Source organism: Symphalangus syndactylus, chromosome 7 (genome assembly GCF_028878055.3).
Source record: "Symphalangus syndactylus isolate Jambi chromosome 7, NHGRI_mSymSyn1-v2.1_pri, whole genome shotgun sequence".
NCBI lineage: Eukaryota > Metazoa > Chordata > Mammalia > Primates > Hylobatidae > Symphalangus > Symphalangus syndactylus.
In genome coordinates, this window is record NC_072429.2 from 129324116 (window position 1) to 129338403 (window position 14288).

A 14288-nucleotide genomic window follows, 5' to 3' on the forward strand; every position below is an offset into this window, starting at 1 on the left:
AACGTTCATAGCAGCACTATTCATGATGGCCAGGAGGTGGAAACAACCCAAAATCTATCAGCCAAGGAATGGAATGGATAAACCAAGTGTGGTAGAGCCATACGATGCAATTATTCAGCCATAAATATAAATGAAGTACTGAGGCCGGGTGCGGTGGCTCACACCTGTAATCCCAGCACTGTGGGAGGCCGAGGCAGACGGATCACTTGAGGTCAGGAGATCGAGATCAGCCTGGCCAACATGGAGAAACCCCATCTCTACTAAAAATACAAAAATTAGCCAGGCATAGTGGCGTGCACCTGTAATCCCACTACTTGGGAGGCTGAGGCAGGAGAATCGCTTGAACTCGGGAGGCAGAGGTTGCAGCGAGCCAAGATCACGCCATTGCACCCCAGCCTGGGCAAAAAGAGCAAAACTCCAACTCAAAAAAAAAAAAAAAAGTTACTTCATTCATTCCTCTTAACACAAAATTATGAGTCTTCCTTCATTGGCAATAATAATACCTACTTGGTAGAATGGGTATCGGGCTCAAATGAGGAACATACAGTGTAGCCACTAAGCAGGCAGGCTCTGTCACCAGCTTGTTGGACCCGAATCTCAGCTCCATCCCTTACTAGCTGTGTGACCTTGGGCAAATTACTTCAAGCTTGCTTGTCCTCTGCCTCTCTCCTCCCCTCCTACCAGCAACAGTCTTAGTGTTCTGCATACACTGGGTGCATAATAAAAAAAAAAATCACAGTGTCTAGAGTTGGGAGGGACTTTGGATGTCTCCAGACTAGGGGTTGGCAAATTATAGCCCTGGTCACAAATATCACTTTATCAGGAGTTTTGCTTCTCCAAGCCAAACACTCCCCATCCCTTCAACCAAGCCTCAGAGGACAAGATGTTGAGCCCCATTCACCACCTGTGGCAGCACTGCTAGTTCACCAAAACTCTCTTTTCTCTTCCTCCTGGGTGCATGGCTAGACTACATTTCCCAGACTCCCTTGCAGCTGGGTGTGACCATGTGTCAGAGTTGTGGCCAAGGAATGAGATAGAAATGTTGCATGTCATTTTTCAGGCCAAGGTTTTTAAGATGTGGGTGTGCTTTCTCCAGGCTCCTTCCCTCTTCTGCCAGTGGAAGCTGACAGCAGCAAAGCTCCAGGGGGCAGCAGGGCCACAGAACGTAGCAGAGGCCTACATCTATGAGCCACCACATGGATGAGAGCCTCCCACCAAACTAGAAATACACGTTTTGGGCTTTTACACGAAGAAGGAAAAACATTTCTTGTGTTTGAGCCAATAAACATCGTGGGGACTATTTGTTATTGTAGCTATTATCACTGTATTACTAATTAATACACCATCCCAGTCTCCTTAATATGTGTCTGCTGAAGTGAATTACAGAAGGTTTCATTAATTCATCCAAAGAAGGCTTCACCTGAATACCTACTATGTGAGAAATCCTGTGAGTTCCAAATAAACATAATATAAGAATATCTGCTCTCAGAAAGCCACAAAATAGTGGGCGAGACAGAGGTATGAACAAAACAGACATTGAAATGTACAAGGTAGAGGGGGTGGGCACAAACAAGAAGGTGGTCAATTCTACCGGGAATCAGGCTGGTCAGGAACGGCCTCCTGGAAGAGGGGAATACTCCAGCTCAGGATAAGGAGCTCATCACGTAGACAAACCTTACAGGCCTTCAGAGACCAACCTGAGCCACAATGTGGAGGCCTGAGGGGACGGGCACATCTTCAACAACAGCTGCAGGTGGAGGAAGGGGAGGAAAGGGAAGAAGGGGGTGTGGAGATGAAGCTGATGAGGACTGTGGAGCCAGACCATCATAGGCACCTGGTGAGGGTCCAGGAGCATATAAACTGGGACTACAGAGAAACACTGATTTAATCTAATCTGGCCCTTTCCAGATGAGGCCTGACTTTCTAATTCCTTGACAGAAAAGTAAATTCTCAGGCCTGGATCACCCATGCTTCCTGGCTCCTGCTCCCTGGGCTGTGCTTGTCTCTTACACAGTGTACTTTCCTGCCTTCTCACTTGCCTCGGGCTTCTCTACGGTTCCTCCTAAGCTGTCTCTGTCAAGATTCCATTGTCCTTAGAAATCTAATAATCTATACCCTTCCTTCCCTGTGCTCCCAAAACTCTCTCCCATGGATCAGCCTCTTGGAGGGGATTCACACTCCTTGAAGTAGGCCTGGAGATTAACAATCATCTTGACAAATCTTGGTTCATTTCCCATAAAGGGCACGGGAGCCAGGGGAAGAGCAAGAGGCTTGGTCCTGGGTTCATAGCAAGTTCTGGGTTCAAATCTCCACTGTCATTTGTGAATTCCGGGACTTGGAGCAAGCCAGTAAGCAGGCTGAAGCCTCAGTTTCCTCCATTGCTGCCTTCTATTATTCTTAACATGGAATGATAAAGATGGATCCGGAAGCAACCTCAAATATCCATCTGCTTCACCTCCAACACTTTAAAGAATAGGAAATTGAGGCCCTCAGAGGTTGAGCAGCCTGAGGTCACAGTTGATGGCAAAGTCAGGTCTAGAATCCAAGTCTATGTATAAGCACAGTACCAAGTAATAGAATTAAATTGCACCAATTGGCTTCGGTCAGTTTACAACAACTATTACAATCCATATTTATACCTTTTTTTTTTTTTTTGAGACAGAGTCTCGCTCTGTCGCCCAGGCTGGAGTGCAGTGGCTCAGTCTTGGCTCACTGCAACCTCCAGTTCCCAGGTTCAAGCGATTCTCCTGCATCAGCCACCTGAGTAGCTGGGAAATATGTTCAACTTTAGCATTAAATTTAAAAATGCAAATAAAGAACATTTATCTTTAGTCCATCAGTTATGCAAAAATTAACATAATTGATAATGCCTGGGGCAGGCAAGAAATGTATACCTGCACAATTGCTCGTAGAAACACAGATTGGTAAACCTTTCTGGAGGGTGGCTTGCTAATATGTACAACACTTGAAAATGTGCCTACCCTTTGTCCCTGAAATTCCACCTCTGGGAATTTGTCAAAAGTAAATATTTGGACAAGTATGTACATGCAAAAACTACAAACAACCTAAATGTCCATTAAAAAAGAACCAGTCAAATAAATTATGATCTATCCACAGCCAGCAAAAATGATCATGTAAATCTGTATTTATTCAACATGGAAGGAGAGTCCCTATATATTAAATGAAGGAACAAGTTGAAAAGAATGTGTAAGATGTCACTGTTCACAAAAACTATGTGTCTGTGAGTATATCAGCATAGATAGACAAAAGTGGTTATCTCTCATTGGCTGGATAATTATGGATGATCATTATTTGCCTCTTTATCTTTTCTTGTTCTTTCTGAATTTTCTGTTATGAGCATTTATTATGTTTACATTTGGGAGAAAAAAGGAATTGTGCAGAAAGTAGATTAAAGGTTATCTAGGGCTGGAGGAGGAGAATTGGGAAAATGGGGAGTGACTGCTAATGGGTATGGATGGAGTTTTTTTTGAAGGGGGGTGATGAAAATGTTCTAAAATTGACTGCAGCGATGGCTGCACAACTCTGTGAATATATTAAAAACCACTGAATTCTGCAATTTAAATGGTGATTTGCATGGCATGTGAATTATATGTCAATAAAGCTATCACAAAAATATAATTTAAAATGGATAACAAAAGACACTGTAAAAGGCCTTGAGGTTAAAAACAATCAATAAATGTGAGCTGAGCTTGAAAATGGGAGAGCTGCATAATGTCCTCACATGAGACTGTGGCTGCCCATTCTCTGGTCTATACAGGCAAACTCAGTCAACCAGAATTTCTGGAAACACTGTCCCAGATCTCCCAGCTCAGGAGGACTCTGGCCCACCCCCAGCCTATCAGTCTGGCGGCCAAGCATCCCCCACTCTCCTGATGCAATTATCCACATGCCTCTGCCGTGTAGACAAGCCTCGGAGAGCACTCCACTTCCCAAGAGCCCTTCAGCGCCGCTGATTCAAACAGTAACAGCTCTCTGACTTTGCTCTTCCCTTCAAAAAGCCCAGAGGCTACCTTGTAGGCTCAGGGTTTGTTTTTTTTTTTTTTTAACAATTTAATCTTCCCAGTGACATGCTGGGATTGGAAGAGATACTGGCTAGAAAGAGTGCCCTTCTCAGCAGGTGATAAAAGGGACCAGGTGCATTCATTCATTTAAAAGAGCACTTCCTGAGCATCTACCAGGTAGCAGGCCTAGAGACAGGTACTGCACTTACAAGAGTGGACAAAACAGGCCAGGCGCGGTGGCTCACGCCTGTAATCCCAGCACTTTGGGAGGTCAAGGTGGGCGGACCATGAGGTCAGGAGATCAAGACCATCCTGGCTAACATGATGAAACCTCGTCTCTACTTAAAATACAAAAAATTAGCCGGGCGTGGTGGCATGCGCCTGGACTCCCAGCTACCCGGGAGGCTGAGGCAGGAGAATCGCTCGAACCCAGGAGGAAGAGGTTGCAGTGAGCCGAGATCTCGCCACTGCACTCCAGCCTGGGTGACAGTGAGACTCCATCTCAATTTAAAAAAAAAAAAAAAAAAGAGTGGACAAACAGTGTGTGTCAGGCCAGGTGCAACGGCTTACCCCTGTAATCCCAACACTTTGAGAGGCCGAAGTGGGCGAATCACTTGAAATCAGGAGTTCAAGACCAGCCTGGCCAACATGGCCAAACCCCATCTCTACTAAAAATACAAAAATTAGCTGAGCATGGTAGCAGGCACCTGTAATCCCAGCTACTCAGGAGGCTGAGGCAGGAGAATCACTTGAACCCAGGAGGCATAGGTTACAGTGAGGTGAGATGGTGCCACTGCACTCCAGCCTGGGTGACAGAGTGAGACTCCATCTCAAAATACATATATGTAAATAAAAATAGAAACATAAGCCGTGCATGGTGTCGCACAGTTGTAGTCCCAACTGATTGGGAGGCTGAGGTATGAGAATCCTTTGAACCCGTGAGGCAGAGGTTGCAGTGAGCCGAGATCTCACCACTGCACTCCAGCCTGGGTGACAGAGCAAGACTCTGTCTCAAAAAACACAAAGAGCAAAAAACTCATGAAGCTCATGGACCAGCAGAGGGAACAGACAGACAATGAAAGATCAGAGTGACAGATGTTTCGAAAAGGTTAAGCACAAGGGGATCCTGGGAGCACTGAAGATGGCTCCAAATTCGATCTTAGGGATCAGATAATCACAGGCTAATCATCATAAGCATTTAAAATGCCTACCACTTATGTCAGGCACTGGGATAGGTTTTAAGGACACTTAAGAAAGAAGACACATTCCTGTTCTAAAGGAGCTGACAGACAAACAGACGTGATGTATAGTATCTCCAAAGTCCTCCCAATCTCCCTACAACAGCCAAGGTAGAACTGACCCAGCTTAGCCATGGTTTGGATGAGTTGAGGGAGGGAGAAGAAATCCATAATTTCAGAGTTCAGCTGTCCCCACCACTGCTGCTGCTTCCACTCTCACCAGCATTAAGCATTTGCAGACAGCAAATACTGCTTGATATGGTTTGGATCTGTGTCCCCACCCAAATCTCAGGTAGAACTGTAATTCCCAGTGTTGGAGGAGGGGCCTGGTGGGAGGTGACTGAATCATGAAGGTGTTTCTAAAGGTGTAGCACCATCCCCCTAGTGCTGTCTCGTGATAAGCTCTCCCGAGATCTGCTTGTTTAAAAGTGTGTGGCACCTCCCTCCTCTCTGTCTTTCTCCTGCTCCACTATGTAAGATGTACCTGCTTCCCCTTCGCCTTCTACCATGATTGTAAGTTTCCTGAGGCCTCCCCAGAAGCAGAAGCTTGTACAGCCTGCAGAACCGTGTGCTGATTAAACCTCTTTTCTTTATAAATTATCCAGTCTCAAGTAGTTATTTATAGCAGTGCGAGCATAAACTAACAAACCAGTTAGGAAAAAAAAAAAGGTAAGCCAAGCTCATATCATTCTTCCGCTCACAACCCTCCAAGAGCTGCTTTTGTCATTCAAAGCAAAAGCTAAAGTCTGCAAAATGCCCAGCAAGGTCAAGCCCTCATCCCCACTCCATCAACCTTTTCCTGCACCAACTTTCTTGTCACTCACTCCACTCCAGCCACACTGACTTCCTTGAGGTACCTTTAATGTACCATGCATGCAGCTATCAGGGTCTCTGCATGGGGCAGGCCCTGTGCCTAGGAATCGTTTCTCCCCAAACTGCCATGTGCTCACTCCCTCAGCTCCTTCGGGTCTTTGCTTAGTGTCACGTTCTCAGGGAGAGCTTCCTTGAACACCCCATTTAACAATGCACACCCTCCCCAGCATGCCCCAGCCTCCTCTCCAGATGATTTTTCTTCCATAAGGACTATTTGTCATCTCATACACCATCCATTTCATGTTTGTTTGCTATCTGTTGCCCCACTGGAATGTAAGGTCCATGAGGATAGGGATTTTTCTCTGTCATGTTTGCTACTGTTGTCCAGCCCCTAGAATGCCACTGGCATGCAATGTAAATGCAAACAAATATGCATGGAATAAATATCAAGGTTCCTAGCCGGAGTGACTGGGATGAAGATACATGAGGAGTCATTACTGGGCAGAGACGGCAGAGCAGGAGTGGGTAGGAAGTGGGACTTCAGGTGCCAGGTCATGGGGAAAACGGCTTGGCCACTCTGTTCAGTGGCTATTTTTAAGCCATCCAGAGCTGAGAAGACTTTACCTGCTTTTCTTGATATTTTAAACAACTGGAGAGCAATGGGGTCTTCATGGTTATATCTGCCAGTAAGAGTTATCACAGCCTCCCAAGAGCCACCATGTCTCACCCCTTCCTCCCAGGGACTCAGCTCCTCTTGATATTGACAATGTGTTTACTCCTATGAAATCCAAGCCCTTCCAAAGGCCAGCTCTCTCTTCCCACCTCTGATTAATCCGGTTTCACAAGCACCAATAAGCCCTTGCCGAGAATCCCACATGTGGACAGGGTTCAGTGTAGAATAACTGACTTTTATTCAGGGCCTCTCAGGTGCCACACACTTGGCCTATAAGATCCCAATTTAACCTCCACCATACTCTGCAGGGAGTACTGGCAGCGAAAGTAGAAAGGAGAGGAAACTGAGGCTCAGAGAAAAGAAGGTGCCGAAGGTCACCACACAAGAGACAGAGCCAGATTCCACGAAGGACTCCAACCCAGGACTATGTGATACCAGAGTTTACACTCTCTCTGTCATATCACACTATCTCTAAGACATGGAATAACTCACGTTGTTCCTTTTTCATCCTTCAAAATCCGTGCTTCTCCCCTTCAGTTTGAATATCCTCTCAATGCAATGCACAGGGAGGCCAACACAACCTGGAGATGAAGGAGGTACAGCTGAGCCCCAACAGAGGGATGTTTCTAAAGCACAACTCACAAATCTCATCTTCCTGGCGGCAGGATTAAGACCTACCTTCTTTTCAATTTCAATCTAGTCCCTGCTCACGTGCCCCTGTATCTTAAGCCCCTGGCTCCCATCCCTTCCACATCCTACCACATCAACCTCTTCTCCAATCCTTCTCCAAGTCTCCGCACTTGGCCACAAAGCACCTGCCCCACCATTGTCTACATGGTGACTCATGGGCCACCATCTGAGAGAACTTTGGGGATTCCCTTTTCCAACACAGTCACGCAGTGGATCAAAAGTCACTTCACCTCTTGAGGAACTGTCCCCCTTCAGTGTCCATCTCACTCTCTGGACTGGGAATATTTACTTTGAATCATCTGCTCCTAGTATAATACCAATGAAGTTCCAAAAAAATGCCACTGGAGGCATGTCTAAAATGTATAATCGGAAGGAATATTCATGCCAGTGCTCGCTAAATTAAAGCCACTGGACTATCTACAGTCAGACACACGTGGCCACCTTCTGGGTCAGTCTTTAGGCCAAATGCCAAATCAGCACCACCATCACCATCATCATCATCACCACCATCATCATCACCACTATCATCATTACCATCACCACCACCATCATCATCACCATCATCACCACCACCACCACCATCATCACCACCACTGTCATCACCACCACTGTCATCACCATCACCACCACCACTATCATCATCACCATCATCACCACCATCATCACCATCATCATCACCACCATCATCACCATAACCACCACCACCATCATCCTCATCATCATCATCACCATCAGTATCACCACCATCATCATCACCATAACCACCACCACCATCATCCTCATCATCATCACCATCAGTATCACCACCATCATTATCACCATCATCACCACCACCATCATCACCATCATCATCACCACCACCACCATCTTCATCACCATCACCATCACCACCATCAGCAGTGGCAGCACCACCATTATCATCACGATCACCACCATCATCATCACCATCATATAACTACCACCATCATCACCACCACCACCATCATCAACACCATCATCAGCACTATCAACATCATCATCACCATCATCACCACCACCACCACCACTGTCATCATCACCACCACCATCATCACCATCCCCCCACCATCATCATCATCATCAGAACTACCACGATCATCATCACCACCATCATCATCACTACCACCATCACCACCATCAGCAGCACCATTATCATCCCCATTACCACCATCATCATCACCATCATCACCACCACCATCACCACCACGATTATCACCATCATCATCACTATAATAACTACAACCATCATTACCAACCACCATCATCACCACCATCATAACTACAACCACTATCACCAACCACCAGCATCATCACCACCACCATCAGCAGCAGCACCACCATCATCATCACCACCACCATCATCACCACCACCACCACCATCACCACCACCACCAACAGCAGCAGTAGCACCACTATCATCACCATCACCACCATCATCATCATCATCACCGCCACCACCACCACCACCACCATCATTATCATTGTATTAATTTGCTAGGGCTGTCATTAAAAAGTACCAAAATTGGATGGCTTAAAAGAACAGAAATTTATTCTCTCACAATTCAGGAGGCTAGAATTCCAAAATCAACATATCAGCAGGGCCACACCCTCTCTGGTTCTTCTCAGAGAGAATCCTTCCTTGCCTCTTCCTGGCTTGTGGTGGTTGCCAGAAATCCTTTATGTTCCCTGACTTATAGCTGCATCATTGCAGTCACAGGGGTGTCTTCTGCCTGTGCGCCTTGACATTGTCTTCCCTCTGTGCATATCAGGTCCTAATTTCCTTTATGAGGACACCAGTCATTTTAGATCCAGGCCCGCCCTAATGACTTTATTTTAATTTTTATTTCCTCTGTGGAGGGCTTATTTGTAAATAAAAACACAATCTGAGGTTTTAGGGGTTCGTACTTCAAGATATCTTTTGAAGGGATACAATTCAACCCATAACAGTCATCTTCATCACCACTGTCATCAGGATAGCTAACATTTCCTCTCCCCCTAGTTCCATGTGCCAGACACCACTCTCACTATTCTCCATGTCTCACTTTAGATAGTTCTCTTGACAAAACCTATGAGGCAAAAGTCTTATTCTCCACATTTGACAGGTAACAAAACTAAGGCTCAAAGAGATTTGAAACTTGCTTACGGTCAGCAAGTCGCCAGTAAAAAGCCAAGTTAGGACTCACACCTAAGTCCAGGATCCAAACTCTTACCAGCCATCCATACCACAGAAGCGGCATTGTTTCTGGTGTATGATTACCCTCCGTAGACTCTGTTTCAGATCCCATGTGATTACCATCTGCAAACACTTAACACTATTACTTTCTTCAAGCTGGAAGTTTAAAACATCACTACTGAACTTAACTTACCCCAACCAACTTTCAACTTGTTCCAGGAGGAGAACACCCCCACTCCCCCCCAACACACACGCATTCTGTCCATTAAGATTCTTTGAGAAAAATGAGTTTTCAAGAATAACGTATGTATACTTCACTGACTAATTCATGTGGCCCTGCTTATGCAAACTCCTCAATTTGTTGTTCTCTATAATAGCTGCCTGGAGGGCCTCCACTCATTTCATGACGATATATCCCAGAGCCTGGGCAATGTGCCCCAGTAGATGGCTCCTGATTGCTCAGGAAGTTACAAGGTGGCCAGTGGAAAGATCACCAGCTTGAAGTCAGGAAGCCTGAGACTAAGTCTTGGCTTCCGTTTCCTCCTCCAAATGAACTCCCCTGAGCACCAAGACCCCGATCCTTCTGGACCTCAAACACAACTCAAAAAAGCTTCTCAAATATAGCAAAAGAGAGACTGTCAAACTCTCAGCTAAAAAGGAACGAAGGAATAATTCATTCATCAAACATGAATTAAGCATCTGCTCTACTACAGGATGGGCAGTTTGCTAAGCGGATATGAAAGACTCACCAAGATGAATAAAACAGCAAGGAGGAAAGAAAACCTGTGTGTGTGTGTGTGTGTGTGTGTGTGTGTGTGTGTGTGTGTATGTGTGTTAGGATGGCACTTTAATGTATTTTTCTACTCATCCCTCAGTAAGGCAAGTTATCTCCATTTCACAGCTGAAGAAATGAAGGTTTGGCAAGTTGAGTGATTTGTCTAAAGGTGTTCAGTGAGTAAGCAGAGAGCCAGGGCTGACCCTGGGTCTGAGCAGTTGAAATTTCCAGCTGCTTTCCTCTGCCCCTGACCACCTGGGCATGGGGATGGAGACTGAAGCTTGTTAAGCAGGAAGGTGACCCAATCTGAAGTTTTAAGGAGATTTCCCTGAAGCAGCTCAGAGGATGGGCTGAGGGCAGTGAGGTAGGAGAGGGCTGGATGATTCCGGAGAAAACACCCAGAACACTGACCCGAGGCAGGAACTGTGGGATGGACAGAATGGGCTGGACTGCAGACACTGGGAAGGTGTATTCAGAATTGGTTTGGGTTGGAAGAAGGGCAAGAAAGAAAGACAATGAGTGACAGGCATGAAGGGAGTCTTCTCTCTTCTCAAGCTCAGACCTAGAAAGCAAGGACGTCGGGAAAACCATGTCACAGCTCTACTTCCTGTTCCACTTAAGCAGCGGCCAAAGTGCTGCAGCTGTGAGAGGAGAAGACAGGAGAGAAGGGAGGACAGAGACTTGTGTCTCCCTCAGCTCATTTTCCACTGAAGCCAGGAAATGACCACTCTAAGGGACGCACACACTGGAAGGACCAGGAGGCTGAGGAGGTGACAATGTTTTGAGACACAGACGTGACTCAGCCTTGCCAACTGGCCAGAAATCAGTATCATGGCTCTCTCTCTTCCCCATCCCCCCTCCAAATGATCCCCATGCCAGCCAATCTTACTGCCTCCCCATCTTCCCTCCCAGACTCCTGTAAGAGTGTCAGAGCTGGTCTTCCTGCTTCCAGACCCTGGCCTCAACCACCTAATCTATTCAGTCCAATGTAGCCAGAGTCACCTTTCCAACAGGCAAGTATCACATCACCCCCCTGCCTTAAGCCTTCAGTGGTTCCTCAGTGGCTTCAAGATAAAGTTCAAGCTCCAGGATATGGCTTCTGCCTCTTCCTCTGACCTCAACACATCCTACCTCAAACGTTAGGTTCCAACCATATCGAACCACTTGCAATTCCCAGCACATACTGTGCTATTGGTACCATTCACATCCTTGCTGAGGCTCCCTACACCTAGAATTTCCTTCCCTTCCTTCCATTCTTTACTGGCTGGTTCCTATTTGTTATTTAAGATTCGGCTCAAGGATCACATCCTGTAACCAGTCTTCTCTGACCCTCCCCTGCAAGGTGGAGTCAGGCACCTCTTCCTAAGTGCCCATTACATGTTATGTTCCTGCAGGACCACACTAAACACGCTGGCTCATAATTATCTAGGCACGTCTGGCCCCCATTCATATGAGAGGTTCCATGATAGCAGAGTATGCAGCACAATAGCTGGCGCATGGTAGGCACTTAATACAGAAAGACAGAGACAGAAGGGGAAGAGTAGGGAGAGGTGGAGGAGGAAGAAGAGGAGGAAAGGAGGACAGGGAGGAGTAGGAGGGGGAAAACGGGGAGGATAAGGAGGGGGAAAATGGTGAGGAGGAAAAGAGGAAGGGAGAGGAGGAGGAAAGGAGGAACGAGGAGAGAAGGAGGAGGAGGAGAGGGAAGAAGGGGAAGGGGAGGAAAGGAGAGGGAGGAGAAAGGGGAAAATGGGGAGGAGAAGGAGGGGGAAAATAAGGGGGAGGAAGAGGGGAAGAGAGACGAGGAGAGGAGGAGGGGGAGAGGGGAAGGGGGAGGAAAGGGAAGATGGGCAGGGGCAAGAGGAGGAAAGGAGGAAGAGGGATGGGGGAAGAGAGGCAGGAGGAGGGGAGGAGGGGAAGGAGGGGGAGAAGGGAGAGAGGGAGGAAGGGAGGTTGAGAAGAGGATGACAAATGTTACGGGTACTCAAAGAAGAAAATAATCACAATAGTAAAGACTGGGAAAGGCTTTTCAGAGATGGTGCACCTGAGCCATGCTTTAAATAATAAGTTGGGTTTTTGGCAGATGGGGAAGATAGGGAAAGGGCATTTCGGATGATGGGAACAGCAAGACTGTGAAAGTATAAAGGTTCTTCATTTTGGAAGAGAATTCAAACAGGGTGGTGGGCTAAAGCCTAGGGTGAATGAGGAAAGTGTAGTGAACCCAGAATCTTCTAGATGCCATGTGAGTTGTCCATCCCACTGTGCATTCATTAAGGTGTTTTTTAGTTACAAATAACAGAAAACTCCCACCAGAATAGTCTAAAGGTAGGTGCTCGGTGTCTCATTCCTTCCATTTTTCTGCTCTGACACCCTCAACACATCCTCCCTAAGCTAGGCTCCCTCATGGTCTCAAGATGGCTGCCATGGTTCCAGGTATCACATGCTAACCCCAGTATGTCCCACAAAAGAAAAGGGGCTTTTTCTTCCTACAGGTCTCTTTTTAAGATGCAGAAAAATCTTTCTTCACCCCCACCGCCAGGCAATTTCCCTTCATATTTCATTGGCCAGAGCTTTGTCAGTTGCCCACACTTAACCCAATCACTGCCAAGGTGAATAGGACCCAGTGATTCACCCACTGGAGGGTGCACATCTGAAGATCAATGTCTTGCCAGTGAAAAAGAAGGGGAAAAGATATTGGGTAAGCAACCACTGTCTGCTACACCTGGTGGCTCACTCGCCCCCGCAGTATGCTGATCAAGAGTGTAGACTGCAAATATCCCACATCTCCACCCTGCTGCCATTCTATTTTAGGGCTGAGGAAGTAACTGTCCTACGAGAGGAAACTTGCTAACGGCTATTATGGGAAGGTCTATAAACGACACCGAAGTTTGCTTTTCTAGATCAGGAGTTCTGTAACAGTGGAGGCATAGGAAGTAGCAGGGATGACTGCATTTCAGAGAGAAGCCCCAAATGCCATTTTATTTTAACTAAGAGTTTCACCTTTCTCCTTGAACACATTTTCCTTAGACCTCCCCAAAAACAGCCAGCACATTCCTACCATAAAGCCTTTGATCCAGCTATTCTCAGCCTTGAATAGCCTTCCCTTCTCTCCCCACTTAGGGAAATCCTGCCTATCTTGGAAGAGTAAAGCTCAGACACTTCTTTCACAAAGCTTTCTCTGACCACCCCGCTGGGAGGACTCTCTCCCTTCCCTATACACCTATAACTGTTCCTTGGTAACTCTCCCATGCTGTTGAGCGACACTGGTGCCAAATTATTAACAGTTACATATCTTTCTCTTCTGTTCAACTGGAAGGTATTCTAGCAAGTGGACTTTGATTTTTCATCTTCATATCCTAAGTGCTTGGCATATAGCAGGATATGCAGGAAAATTTATGCAACGAAAACTCTTAAAAGTGAATTCACTCTTTCATGCTTCTTCTCCCTACTGATCATGCAAATGAGAACTCTTATCTCATTTTGAAACCCACTCATTTTTGTTTAGTACCAGTTATGTGCCAGGCACTCGCTTAGCCACTTTCCTTATATATTGCTTTATTTGACACCCTAAAAAAACTGTGAGAGTTTTCACAATTTACAGAATAGAAAACTAAACCTCAGGCAGGCTAAGAGAAAGGCTAAAAGCAGACTCTTCCAAGGCCACATGAAGAATTAAGGCGTGGAATTAAAATTCAAGTCTGTAGAGGCAATATTGTATCACAGTCAAGAGTATGGGTATTGAACACAGATTGCCTTGCTTAAAATCTTGCCAATTACAAGGGCCAAGCATGGTGGCTCACACCTGCAATTCCAGCACTATGGAAGGCCAAGGCAGGTGGATCACTTAAGCCCAGGAGTTCGAGAACAACATGGGCAACACAGCAAAACC

At 46.2% G+C, this 14288-nt stretch overlaps 1 protein-coding gene across 6 annotated transcripts in view; it reads right to left on the minus strand.

Annotated features, from left to right (window-relative positions):
• Nucleotides 1-14288, minus strand: part of ASAP1 (ArfGAP with SH3 domain, ankyrin repeat and PH domain 1) — a 395575-nt gene that overhangs the window by 371398 nt on the left and 9889 nt on the right. The gene's annotated exons all lie outside the window — the stretch shown is intronic.